This window comes from Streptopelia decaocto (genome assembly GCF_964273445.1).
Source record: "Streptopelia decaocto genome assembly, chromosome: Z".
Taxonomy (NCBI): Eukaryota; Metazoa; Chordata; class Aves; order Columbiformes; family Columbidae; genus Streptopelia; species Streptopelia decaocto.
This window is the reverse complement of record NC_138657.1, coordinates 27,463,389-27,468,971: the sequence shown is the minus strand read 5'-3', so window position 1 is coordinate 27,468,971 and position 5,583 is coordinate 27,463,389.

Here is a 5,583-nt window from a genome sequence, read left to right as displayed (position 1 = left end):
GCCCCCGCCACAGATAAACCCCCCGCCACCGGCCCGCCCATTGGCTCCCGCTGCACACACCCCAGAGGCGGGGCTGCAGCCGGCACGTCCCGCCCATTGGCCCCCCTGGCAGCGTCCCGGCCTCCACGCGGAGGCAGCGTGATTGGGCTGGAGGCGGGGCGGGGCACGGCACGCGGGGCGCCGCGAGCGGATTGGAGAGCGCGAGCGGGCCACGCCCCCCCGGCACCGCCCCCGCCCCGGGGCGCGCCGTCCTGCGCGCGCTGCCAAGTGGGCCGCGGTCACGGCCAAAAATGGAGGGTGCCGGGGGGAGGACCCCGGGACACGGGCGGGATTTAAACGGGCCTGGCCTTGGCAGAGTCCACTGCGCCTACAGCCCTTGGTGGATAGATGGGCAGGGGGTGGGTAGGTGGGCGGGTAGGTAGACAGAAGATAGATAGACAATGCATGTCCGGCAATAACTTTGCAGAGGTTTTTCCGCATGCAGCTGCTGCTTTGGAACTCTGAGATCAATAAAATAAGCAATTTTGTAATTGTGCAGAATCATAGAACAGGGCCTTCCAGGGTCCTCTAGTCCAACCCCCCTGCCGCGAGCAGGGACATCTGCAACTGGGACGGTTGTTCCAAAAGCAGTCTGAATGCACGCAGGAGAAACTGAAAATACCCGTCTATAGTCACGATGAATTTCAGGTGATACTTCATCTTGGAAGAGGTAAATGTCTTCATGTTTCTGCACAAAAGAAGAGCAGGATCCCTACCTTCTCCAATGCAAAAACTATGTGTGTTGTGCACTGATTCCCCAAACCACATTGCAGGCGAATTGCTTTTTGGATTTCAGAGAAAGGGAATAAACCCAGGAAAGCTGTGAAACTTAATTATTTCACAGAATAGATAGCAGAGCTGGGACTTGCCTTGAGGTCTGCCAAATCCTAGGCGAATATCCCTGGATACTAAGTTATTCTTTCCACAGATAACTTGGTGTGAGTTCAGCTGAAACATAGTTAATACAATTAAATGGTTTTAACTGAAAGCAGACAAACTCATCCAATTTCTTCTAATTGTTTTAGTGGGATGTTCTGCCTTACAATCAGTTTTCAGAAGTGTTTTTGAAGGCAGTAGGCGCAAATCAGTTTTAACAAAACAAGGTATTAATTATGACTGAAAACAGATGGGCTTTATGGAGTCCCATAATTTTCAAGTATCTTAGACGAGGCTCATGATTGTCATACGTAGTTGCACAAAGCACAGCCCTTGAACACCTTACTCTGCCCAGTGTTACCCATAATGCTGGTCCTGCTTTAATCCTGGGCATGTTCACCAAGTTTATCATCAACATTAGTCATCTGTTTACCAAACTGCACTTTTTTTCAGAAATGAAAGTGTTAATGTCCATTATTGTGTAAATACTGAGGTTTATATAAAAGGTCATTTTCATTACAAATTATTTAACTGAAGAAATACTGACCACATTAATTTGTTCCTTTTCCTGTAAAGCTAGGTCATACTGAGAATTGTAGATTACAGCTTGACCTGATATTTAGAACAGATTTTCACCTGAGGCAAGTTATTTTGTTTAAAGGATTGTAAACAGAGACAGTGGTTTTACAACAAAGATAACTTTCATTTCAATAATGGCTATAGCTTAAGGAAAACAGACACCAGAACCCCTCCCAGTACTGAAGAGATAATAGCAGACTTCACAGGCATGGCAGGCTGGATACGTTCTCTTCAAAACAACAGGGTGTTTTCAAAGTCTGTCTCAGACCACAACACCCAGAACCACATTACATCTGATTATTCAGGTTAGTTCTGCTTTAATAGAAGCCTCTACTGAAACGTTCAGTAAGAACACAGATGCGACTATACTATAATTATTTTTATCGAAGTCTCAGACAGAAGCAGGCTTAAGGCATATTGGGCTTTACCCATTATTAAACCCAGACTACTTAGGCCTGCCCAGAGAGGCAACTTTGAACTCCAACCTGTCAGGGAAAAGATGTCCTAAGCAGAAAGGGTTAGCAGAACCAGAAGTAGTTTGGGCTGGCGGTTCAGGTCAGGAAGCCTGGCTTCTGCTACAAAAGTGCTTCAACACCCAAGCAGGATCAGTCTTGAACCCTAACTGTGTGGCACAAACCACAACATAAATTAAGACTTTGGAATTAAAAGTGTAATTCAGACCTCTGGCACAAAGAACACAAAAACAGAAACAAGGCAAGTTGGTGCTGGTATCGGCTCAGAGCACAGGGCATAAATATCAGGTACTGTAGTGTTTCAGTTCAGGCAAGTGCCATCCTGACCAGAAGGGTCAAAAATTGCAGCTCCTGTAGGATCACAGGACAACTGTGCTGGAAGCCTTGCAACCCAGAGCTTTAGAAAATCCACTTCACATTATGCGTTGATGGGCAGTAAACAGAATGTATAAGGATAAACCAGCAAGTTTCCTGAACACAGAGTGGTCCATTTTTGCTACATGCAAGGCATTATTGTGCTTTTGCAGATGGACAGAATGAAGAGGAATAGCAAAGATCACATCAGAGTTCTGTTTGTATCTAGATTTCTCCTATTTTAGTATTTCACCAACAGCAATTATGATCTAATTTTTCATTACATCTAAACCCATAAATTCATTATATCAGTATTCACAGTCGTCCAGTGTAAAATAAAAGCTTCCAAAACCATGACTTCCAGGAATGCTTCTGGCTTCCAGCATTTGACAGAGAACCTAACCCTTCAAGTGCCACAAATGCGTGCAAACGTGAATTTGCATAATTAACACAAAATCAGAGAGAGATGTATTTACTATGACGCATAACTGGGGAAAAAATTAAAAAACAACAACAACAAGAGAAAGTGTAATATTCAAATAAACTTCCAGCGTTTTCAGTGAACTTTTACTGGGTTCTTTATGACTTCTTGTTACGCTGCACAGAAAAACCTGCATCAACTACTGCTTGAAAAGAACCAGCTCACTCAAGGAGCGCAAGTGCACGTGAATTCTCCATCTCACAGGATAACAGACAAACTGACGTCATTATTAAAAGACAAATAACGCTGACTGCACAGTAACCTGGCAGCTGCTTCAGGAGGCAGCTGGGATGTCTGGTCCAGCAAAGCAGTGAGACTAACAAATTTTGGTGGAACTTAAAACAAGATGCAAGTAGTTCAGACAAGGGTCTGGGGTTATTTTGTTTTTCAGAGGTCTGGCTCCAAATATTGCAATTACAAAGTGTGAAAAGTAATTCTCAGGAAGCCAAAATAAACAGAGAAAAAATGTTCGAGTTTTGTAAGTAAACAGTAACATGTTCTCTAGCAAAAAGCAGGCCTATTGATTTTAGGCTTTTATGTCAAACAAGAACACAGACAAATATGTAGAACATTAACTAATAACAAGAGATTGAAACAGGTTATATCCAAACTCAGGGTAAAATGGTTTCGTAGTAATTTAAAACATACGTATTTTTTAACATAAATATAGATATATACTTACTTTTTACTAAAATACTTTATTCTTTAAAATGTTAGTTTATATACACAAAACTTTTTTTTTTGGAAAAGCATTTTTAAAACATTAGTAAAAACCTTGAAATTTCAGAAATATTCACAATAGCTTAAAAAAATACTTCTCCCTCAAGTAACTTACATTCATTACCTCTACAGATGTCAGATTCAGCATTCAACTGTGTGTAAAGTATGGACTCCAGATTCTGAGTTACATAGTGTCTGGTCCATTTTGCTTTAAATGATTATTTTTGCTATAATTCATACTTTAAAAGCAAATACTAGTAGTATTTAACACAAAATGTATTTATGCCACATGCTTATTAGGCATACAATACATAAACTGTTTTAAGTTCTTTCTGGTATTTTTAGGGACGAATAACAGTTTTGTAATTCCTAACCTCACAAATCTGAAGGCTTCTGATTTTATAACTTTATACAGCATTTCCCAGTGACTAGCTTTAACATTTCAGTAAAAAGGAAACGCATAGCATTTTAATGCTAAAGAAACTGATTGCACGTAATTATTCAATCAAACCAAAATCACAAGCAAAGAATAATAACTGAAGCAATAAATCTCAAATGTTTGGGAGAATATCTAAAAAGTTGCATAGATTAATATATTACCTGCTATTATTCTGCGGTGACAAAGTCTACATAATGTACTTTCATTGTGCAATTACTTATGCAATATTGCAATAGCTAAGGTAATCTCGTGCTATTTGCTCAGTAAAAAATTCCCATTTGAGGATTCATGAGTTTCTTCATAAGTGTAGCCAGGAATTTCTACAGATCATCTGTGTTCTAGAACTCTCATGACAAATGATGGAGTAAAAAGAAAGTTACACAGGTTCTTTTTCCCCCCTAGTTCAGCCCAAACCATCTTGCCCAATTCCTGTATGTGAAAAATACCTTCTGTTGCTCCATCACCATCTGTCCGCTTCACTCTGCAAATGGAATACACATTGCCAAGAAAAAAAATGCCCATGTCAAACAGATTGAAATATTATGATAATTCAAAATCTCAGATAACACTGTAAATAGTGAAATATATTGACATTTCATGCATTTTTTTTAAAAAGGCAGCTTGTCATGACCATTGCCCAATGTAATGAGTTTTCAGCATTTGGACTTCTCATAAAGATAAGCAGTGTATGTCAAATGCTACTACTCAATCTCCCAGAGTTTGCTACTGCAATTTAAGAAATTTCTTCTAAATCAGGACTGACTCAAGCACATGCATGTGAAAAAAAATAAGTAATAGAAATAAGTTATTTTAAGGAATTAAAATTGACTGGTTCATTCAAAAGCAAATATCACTCCCACTGTTGGCCAGCTAGGCTAAACTAGAAGAATTTATTTCATTCTTCCAAATACAAATTTTATGTTGCTTAAAAACAACTTTCCTAAAATCTGTTTAATGTTGAACATCTTCCTCATCTCTACAACCCTTCCTAATAAGTTCAATTTTACAGAATTCACTTTTATATACAAAACAGTAATTGGTGAAGGAAACATCATTATTGTGTATGTGGCTCTCCACGGATTGTCTTTTCATGGCACTCAGGCAAGTGCATAAGAATCAAGAAAGATGTTGCTTTATTTTTAAGGGCCATACTGAAGTGCATCTTACTATTTCTGGTGCAAACCAAAATAATTATCTGTGCCACGAGGCAAATCAAAATCTGTTACCCTACGTCATAGTTCAGAAGCTGCAAATGAGCTGCCTGTGCAAAAGGACAGGAACAAGAAGCTGAGGAGCAAACCTGAGGAGTTTTAAAACAATTATATTATTTTAGTTTTATGCTCTTGCATTTCTCTAAGTCTTGAGAGCAACCTAATTGAGTTGGACTAGACATCCCTGGAGGTCCCTTCCAACATGTATTATTCTATGACCTGCAGTCATAGCAATAATGAAGAATGGCTGTATTTATATATTTCTTTTAGAGATGTTCCTAGGCTTGTTTTTGAATCTGAAACTTCCACTACCTTTGGGAATGTCATACCCACCACCTGTTAGGCATGAATGGATGTTTGCCCTAAAGGCACTTTTTCCCCTTCCATTGCAATACACTGGAAAAAAAAATG